The following is a 9,640-nucleotide window of genomic DNA, read 5'->3' as shown; positions in this document are numbered from 1 at the left end:
TGATAGGAAATTAATTAGAAGGTGGCCAGTGGGGCAGGACTGGGCGAGACTGGCCAGACATGCCCTGGAGCCAACCTCCCACGGTCCCTTCCCAGCTGACCACACCTAGGGTGGTGCAAGGGCTCAAAGGGCATCTGCAGAATGAGCAGGGTCCCTCCAGCAGGTGAGGTACCTCGGCCTGGCCTGCGGGGATCAGACCAAAACCGGCAGTCCCACATCCCCTGAGGGGTCCTGGAGTGTGAGAGGGCACTCTGCAAAGTTGCTGTTGTTCGGCAGCTCCTGCCTTGAGCATGTGCCCCCTAGTGATCATTGCGTATCATAGCTACTGGCCGGTCAGCTGGTCAGCCGGTTGGTTGGTCGGCCAGTCACTTAGGCTTTTATATATATAGGTTAGAGCTTTTTTGCCTTGATCTCCAAAGGATTTTTTAAATTTGAAGTCCAGTAACTTTACTAGGTGTCTTGTTGACTATTAAAGTGAGTTTCTCTGGGGAGCTGGGCGGCATTTTCAATATCCTTTTTATTACAAAAAGTTTTCTTTTCTTTTCTTTTATCTTTATATATTTATTCTTTTCATTATTTTGATTTTCTTTTGTGGAGATTCCAGTTGCACGTATTATATAGATATCCTTTACTTGTCTTTAGATCACTGTTTCTAATATTTCTTAAATTTGTAGCACTTTTTCTTTTCTCTTTGACTGCTGTTCTTGTATCTGTTATCTATGTACTTCAACTCTGATTTCACTATAGTTTCAATACATAGCAATTAAATCTCTTGAACTCTGCCATCAAATGCTTTATCCCCTTTTATTATCTCGGTGTTTCTTATGCTTTAATTTTCTTCTTTGTATGTGAAAGATATGATTTTGCTTATTTCTTTTATTCTTGGTTTAACATATGATCTTAACTTATCTGATTGTAGGCAGTACTTTTGTTGTAAGTACCCTTTATCTGCCATTTGTTTTTCCTGTACCTTTTCGCTTTTCATTAATACTATGTTTGAACAGATTCAATCCGTTGTTTCCGTTTTATTATTCATCTTTAAAGGGGGTGGGTTTTTTTTGGACTATATTTATGGGAGGATCCTGAGGAAGACAGTCATGGTAAAAAATATTTTCCTCTTATGTGTTTGAATTTTTTAAAGTCTTTATTTCTTCTAAGCTAATGAGAATGGAAAGGTATTACTCTCTCTTTTGTTAATATAATGACTTCCACTGCTAAGAGGTATGGTGTTCCCTGAAAAGACAGATTTCTGATCTCATGTGGTTTCTATTATTATTATTATTATTATTATTATTATTTGTGTGTGTGTGTGGGTGTGATCTATGCTCATGAGGGATATTGATGAGTAATTGGATAATATTCTGCTACCAGTGTGATTCTCATACCTTGCAGGTAAACATTAATTTTTCTCTAAGGAAGTGTTAAGAATTTTATTTTTTCTCTTTGAATTTGTCACATTTTCTACTATTTTTTCATTCAAATTACTTAACCATCTATGTGGTAACTTTCATCAGGTCATTGAACTTCTCTTCTACCTCTTCTTTTTTTATTTTTCCACTTTCTTTTTTAAAATTTTTTCTGTAATTCATATTCTGTATGTGTTGCTCTTTGGGGATTTTTTTCTTTTTCTTATCATTTCTTTGACTTTTTCTTTCACATTATATGAGACACTCAACTTTATCTCTCACACTACTTATTAGTTTTTAACTTTGTTTACTATAATACTATCTTACATTATCATATTTCTATACTATTTATAATATCCAAGAATGGGGTGGTTTTTTTATTACTACTTTTACATAGCAGAACATTTTATTTTATCAGTACCATAGCACCTTGAATCTTAACTCTGAGGAGTTCAGTTAGACTTTTCAAAACATTTTTTCTCCTCAAATCTTTCTCATATTTTTGGAGGGGGTTCATATTTACATTCTTTTTCAGGTTGTTTGTTTTCTTCAAATGTTTAGTGATCCTTGCGTGTCTACTATTAATGTACAATTATTTATTTAGATATATATTTTTAAATTTTTCATCTCTTGTCTCTTGGAAGTTCTGGGTTGTCTCTGTCTCTGCATTACTTTTCTCTTAAGTATTCACATAATATTTATAATGAGCTTGGATTTTCTTTAGGTATACTCTAAGTATAATTTCTTGGATCTGCTTTCATCTCATTTCTTTGATATGTAAATTTTGGCTTTAATTTCATATATTCTTCTCAACTTAATCCCAATAACTTTCTAGCTTCTAGAAATTTTTAAAATTAATGATTTACTGAAGGTAACTTTCTTATGTCCCAGCACAGTTTTTTAAAAAAAGGATTTATTCTTTCTTAGCAATTTTTTTTCTTTTTTCTTGTCCTCTTCCTTTTTCTTCTTGTCATTTTAAGATTTTGGTGATATGAGGAAATATAGACACTTGTTTTCTGACTGTTCTCTTGACCCATTCTCTGTAAAATTTTAATGAGTATTTTTCTTAAGAAAACCTTAAAGTGTCTGAAATCTGAAGAGCTTAGACAAAATGTTTATATTTTTTATAGCCTATACTTTAAAAAATTGTAACTTATTTTGTAAGCTTATATACAGGAAAATTTAATGACCTTTGTATGCACTTGGCTACCTGATCCTACTATCATCGTTGTTATCTCTGAACTCTTGACTTCTTTCTAATCTGGTAGTACAGATTTCTCTCTCTTTGGCTCATTTAAGCCTTTCTGTTTTCCTTGCTTCTAGTTACCATTCCGAGAAATAACACAGTTCATCTTCAACACTGAGGTAAAATTCACAACCTATCAAATATTGCTGCCTTCAAGGACAAAGTTAAACTCTTCAGCATGACTCTTCTTGCCTGGTCACGCCCTCTATGTTTTTCCAGATTCATCTTTTTATACTTTCCTTTACCTGGAATTGCACATATTCTTGAAATGTATGTCTTCCTGGGGAATTTGTCTACTACCTCATGGTGAAGTTCAACTCTTTCTCTTTTGTGGTTCCAGAACTTAACATATTGGTATAATTATTTTTAACTGTCGATCTGCTCTCCTGCTGACAATAATTCCTTGGTAGGTAGCATAATGCTCCTAGAAAAATATCAGGTGTAGAAAGCATATTTTTATTTTTATTGTTTTTAATATATTTTTATTGATTTCAGAAAGGAAGGGTAAGGGAGAGAGAGAGATAGAAACTTCAATGATGAGAGAGAATCATTGATCACCTGCTTCCTACACGCCCCCCACTAGGGATCGAGCCCACAACCCTGGGCATGTATCCTGACCAGAAACTAAATCGTGATATCTTGGTTCATAGGTTGATGCTCAACCACAAATCCACACAGGCCAGGCACATAGGCATTTAAAAAATACTTGAATGAACTGTTGATTGCTAATACTTAAAATCACTTGAGCTTATGAGACATTCAGTGATTTCTTTGAAAGAAGAAATTTTTTAAAAATATATATTTTTATTGATTTTAGAGAGGAAGGTAGAGGTAGAGAGAGAGAGAGAGAGAGAGAAACATCAATGATGAGGGGGAATCATTGATTGGCTACCTTGCAACCTGGCATGTGCCCTTGACCGGAATCAAACCCGGGACCCTTCAGTCCTCAGGTCGACGCTCTACCCACTGAGCCAAACCAGCTAGGGCAAAAGAAGAAATTTTTTATTAGAGTTCACATCAATGTGAAATCCTGTCAGAAGGAAATAGCTATCAAAATGGAGGGGAAAATAGGATAGAGGTAGATCAGATCAAGCTCATCAGGTATGAAGACCAACGCCATGTCCTCTACCTAGGGAAGTGAGGGGTCTTAGTGGAGTAAGTTAAGCAGGTACTAAGTTTAGATATAAGATTTAGACTGTCAATTAATATATCAAAATATTTTAAGATTTTTATGAAACTCGTGTTCTCAGGATGAGTTAAACTTAGTGCTCACTCTACTGACCACTAGCAGAACTATGTCAGATACCAAAAGAATATCCAAATGTTCCTGTGAAGAAGACTGTGTGCTTTCATTCAGAATAAATCATAAGGCCAGCAATTGTTAAGACGAGAAAGGAGTCTTGTTTGCTATGTAACCAGAGTGACTAATCTTTCCACATTGATTGTGCGTGAACATAATGCCTACTGTGTACAGAGAGAACATTCTGCAGAGGAAATTGGAGACTAGGTCCAGACTGTAAGGTTTAATTTTTTTTTGTTAGGCTAAAAATAGGGCATATGAAAGGATTTGTTGGTTATCAAAGTAGTGTATTAATAAGTACAGAGCATGACATGAAAAATGGAAAAGTTTAAGCCTTAAAAAGAGTCCAAAACAAAGGAATGCTATAATTCCAGATGGAAGAATGGCTTCTTGGAGGGGTGAGTTTTAATCTGAGTCTTTGAGGGAGATAATGGACCTGGATAGGAAATGCTCTATAAAAAAAAACCACAACACTTTTCTGTTTTAAACCTTTTTTTTTTTTTCTGTATCAAGCCACCAGGTAGATAGTATCATGGTTAAAGAGAAGTTAGACATGTCCCTACCCTCAAGGAGCCTACATTTCAAATGATATAAAGTGCATACATAGCCCTGGCAAGTTTGCTCAGTGGTTAGGCGTTGGCCCATGGACCAAAGGGTCATGGGTTTGATTCCCAGTCAAGGCATGTTCCTCAGTTGCAGGTTCCCCAGTCTCAGTAGGGGTACGGGAAGGAGGCAAACAATCGATGTGTCTCTCTCCTGCTGATATTTTTTTTCTCTCTCCTCCTCCTCCTCCCTCCCTTCCATTCTCTCTAGAAATCAATGGAAAAATATCCTCTGGTGAGGAAAAGAAAAAAAATAATAAAGTGCATACACATAGGAAACAGTAGCTGAAGCTTGGCTAACCTAGTGTATTATAAAGAGTAAAGAGACAATATGGAAAAGTTGGATATAGTTTGGATCTGTAAAATGGGATTAAATAATACCTGCTTGACAAGTGTGTTAGAATAAAATGAAATAACACGTAAAGTGTCTCACTTGATAGGCAATTGATGTGCACGCTGTCTCTCTCTCTCTCCTGTTCTACTTCTCAATTCCAAGGAAGTTTGTGGGGGAAGGGGGAAAGAAGAGATGCTTGAAGGATGCATGATGAATGAAACTGTCCGAAGAGGTGTGGCTTGTCTTGGGCCTTGAAAGATTGTAGGGTTTAGTGAGTGAACATATATACAAAGAAATAGGAATACAGAATGCGCTTTTGGGAGCTCCAACAAGCTTTTATTAATATTGAGTGGTGGAGGTGATTTGTAAGGCAGGCTTGGAACCTGGAGGCTTGGAACCTGGAGGTTGGCTGTGCTTATGTAGCATTCTTCTTCTGCTCAGATCCCAATGTTTCCAGGACTCGGACTAATTGCTTACATGTCACCATGTGTCAGCTTCTTTAGTAAATAGGAATCAGAAGTTGATCACCTTTGGGTTCCACATAGCAAATAGCATAATAGGTTATACATAGTAAGGCCCTCCATACATATTTATGCAGTTAGTAAAATAAACACTTAGGGACATCAAAAACAAGGGCTGTGAGGATGACATTATGTGCTGATATTATATCAAATTCTGTAGCACAGTGTGAGAGAGAATATTGTTGGGTGGAATAGTAGAGTGTCTTGGAGATGGCCAAATGCTATTTTCACCTTGGCTTATTGGCTTATGTATCTTATGAACTTGAGCAAGTTCTTGTTCAATATGTGCTTTTATCTGAGCCCATTTCTTAGTTGTCTGCTCTTCTGACCTTAGTTTCGTCATCTATTGAATAACTAATGCCTCTCTCATAGAGTTGTGAAGATAAAGTGAAAACTAGCTCAGTGCCTGGCTAATATTGGGTGCTCACATAAATATTATTAATGATAATCATAATTTTTATTTTTGTTATTATTAATTCACATTGAAACCTTCTTATGCACCTTTGTGGTGGCAAAATTCACAGTTGTTCTATTAAAATATTGAGCAAAAATTGAAATGGTGGACAGTACTATTCTATAGTGCTTCATTATTAACCCTGCTACATTAAGTTCAAAATGATGTTATGTCAAAATTCATTTTTGGAAATAAAGACCTGTGACAATCTAAGGAGAATGCATCTTAGACCCAATACTTTGCAATAGGAATTCAAGGAGTGTTTTTCAGCACCTGCCTGGGGCTCTTCCAGGCCATACACTAACTTGATTTCCTTGATCCTCACAGCAGTTCCAAAATTGTTGGCCATAGCTTTTTATCCTCATTTTTGCAGCAGCTGAGGGAATGAAGGCTCAGGTGACAGCTTAGTGAGTGTGAAAGTCATTTATAGTAATGATAAAAAGGTTAAATTTTGAATCAGTGTCTACAATAACTAGGAAGTAAGATAAAGCAGGGTCATTATGAACACTGAGGGATTACTGAACAATGAGACTGTTTATATTAAGTTTGGATGTCATCTCATTAGTCTTTCAGCCTGTTGACTATGAAAAGTATATGTGAGTTTTTCAAAGATAGATACTGTTTCGGTAACATAGAGTCACAGAATGTCACATTTTGCTGTTTGTGATTTTCACTGAAAATTTATGAACTAGTGTTCCAAAGAGATGACATCATACATCAGCAGTTAGTTGTCTGTAATGTTTTTTAAGCCCTTATAGAGCAGGTATGCTGCATAATAAATAATTACAGACATAACTATGGACATTGTTTTGACTTGAGGGATTCAGCTTAGTGTCTTAAAAGCTCCATATTGTGATATAAAACAGCAACTTTGATTTCCACATACCCAGATTCAAACCTTGGAGTCAGCTTTGAGAACCTCACTCTGTATCCACATCAGTTATAAAATTCTGCATATTCTTGTCCCCCACATTTCAAACCAAATGCCATTTCCTTCTTGAGGCCTGCCATGATCTTACTTCTCCTACCTTGGCGCACTCCTGGTATTTGGTATTTAATCTTTATTAGACTTACTTGTCCCCTCCTGAGGGTAATTTTTAAAAAACAAACTATATTTCATATGTCCCTTGGCCTTCCTTATGTCCTCTTTCAAAAAGTATCTATTTAGGTCCGTTGCGCATTTTTTTGATTGGGTTGTTTATCTTCCTTTTGTTAAGTTGTATGAGTTCCTTGTAAATGTTGGATATTAAACCCTTATCGGAGATAACATTGGTAAATATGTTCTCCCATGCAGTGGGCTTTCTTGTTGTTTTGTTGATGGTTTCTTTTGCTGTGCAGAAGCTTTTTATTTTGATGTAGTCCCATTTGTTTATTTTCTCTTTAGTTTCCAATGCCCTAGGATCTGTATCGGTGAAGAAATTGCTTCGGCATATGTCTGAGATTTTGTTGCCTTTGGATTCTTCTAGTATTTTTATGGTTTCCCGTCGTATATTTAAGTCCTTTATCCATTTTGAGTTTAGGAATATAGCCCAAGAAACTAGAAACACCAATCAGAAGGGATATATGCACCCCTATGTTCATAGGAGCACAATTTACAATAGCTAAGATTTGGAAACAGCTTAAGTGCCCATCAGCAGATGAGTGGATTAAAAAACTGTGGCTCTAGCCGGTTTTGCTCAGTGGATAGAGCATCAGCCTGCAGACTGAAGGGTTTCAGGTTCGATTCCGGTCAAGGGCATATACCTTGGTTGCGGGCACATCCCCAGTAGGAGGTGTGCAGGAAACAGCTGATCGATGTTTCTCTCTAATCGATATTTCTAACTCTCTATCCCTCTCTCTTCCTCTCTATAAAAAAATTAATAAAATATATATTAAAAAAAAACTGTGGTACATCTACACAATGGAATACTATGTTGAGGTAAAAAAGAAGGAATTTTTACCATTTGCAACAGTATGGATGGAACTGGAGAGCATTATGCTAAGCGAAATAAGCCAGCCAGAGAAAGATAAATATCACATGATCTCACTCATTTGTGGAATATAATGAACAACATGAACTGATGAACAAAAACAGTTCCAGAGACAGAGATGCATTGATCAGACCGTCAAACCTCAGAGGGAAGGCAGGGGAGGGTGAGGGGAAGGGGGAGAGATCAACCAAAGGACTTGTATGCATGCATATGAGCCTAACCAATGGACACAGACACCAGGGGGGTGAGGGCATGATTGTGGGGGGGGGGAGCAATGGGAGGCAATGGGGGAATAAGGACACATATGTAATACCTTAATCAATAAAGAAAATAAAGTAAAAAATAAAAAACAAACTACAGTAGGTCCTTGGGTTATGTCAGAGATCCGTTCCTACGGTGTGATGTAAGGCAATTTTCGCCATAAGTCGGAACCCACCTACATAAGCACCTATGTCACCCACATGGGAACACATACACAGCAGTAATGAAGTGAAACAGTGAAAAAAATTTAAAAGAAAGATAACAATTCCTGACCTTTACTTATGGTAAATAAATAACAAAAAACATAAAGCACATATGTACATACGTCGAAATGATGGAACTTTTTTTTTTATAAATAAATGGGAGATGGCGACGTAACCACGAAACGACATACGTCGAGTCCGATGTAACCCGAGGACTGTCTGTATAAACAAATAATCTCTATTCCACTATGAGGCAGTGACCATACCTTATTCATCAAGTGTTCTTACTGCCTGACTCAGTGCCTGGCACATCGTGGGCACTTTGTTTCATGCATTAGTAGATGAATTGCTTTGATTCTGTTGGAACCCCATTTTTGAAATCGGAGATCATACTTCTTTGTAATATTCAAAGGCTAAATGGAACAAAGAAGAAAGGAAAAACCAAATACAGTGGGGCCTTGACTTACGAGTTTAATTCCTTCCGAGACCCAGCTCGTTAAGGAGCTCGTTAAGGAGCTCGTTAACTCAAATTACTCTGTCAACTCAATGCAAAAAATCAGCCGAGAGACAGCTGGTATCTCAAAAAACTCATTAGTCTGGACACTCGTAAGTCAAGGCCCCACTGTATAGGTAATAAACTTGAAAATATGTAGTTACTGTGGGCTTTGTTATTGTTGGCCTGACAAAAAGGTTAAACTAGAATCTTTTAGTTCACAAACGGAAACTTTGCTCCCAGTATTAGTAGATTTTTGTTGTTATGTAGTTTTATTTTTAAAGACCATGACAAATCTAATTAGATAAGGATTAAATGAATGCCCCAAACTAGATCTTTCTGTGATATTTTTCTTTATTTCACATTAAAAAACATTCTTTTCAATCACAGTTTACATTTAATATTATTTTGTATTAGTTTCAAAATACTGTATAGCAGCATAGTGGTTAGACAACCATATACTTAACAAAGTGTTCTCCCTTATATTTCCAGTAACCACCCAGCACCATACATAGTTATTACATTATTATTGACTGTATTCTCTGTGCTGTACTTTACATCCCCATGACTATTCTGTAACTACCAATCTCTACTTCTCAGTCCCTTCATCTTTTTCACCCAGTCCCCCAACTCCCCTTCTGGAAACCACAGCCTGTTATCTATATCTATGAGTTTGTTTCTGTTTTGTTTGTTCGCTTGTATTTTTTTTATATTCTACATATGAGTGAAATCATATGATATTTGTCTATCTCTGACTGACTTATTTCACTTAACATAATACCCTTTAGGTCCATCCACTCTGTCACAAATGGTAAGATTTCATTCTTTATTATGGCCAAGTCATATTCCA

The sequence above is a fragment of the Myotis brandtii genome, unplaced genomic scaffold (genome assembly GCF_000412655.1).
Source record: "Myotis brandtii unplaced genomic scaffold, ASM41265v1 scaffold125, whole genome shotgun sequence".
Lineage (NCBI taxonomy): Eukaryota > Metazoa > Chordata > Mammalia > Chiroptera > Vespertilionidae > Myotis > Myotis brandtii.
This window is presented reverse-complemented; position numbering follows the sequence as displayed.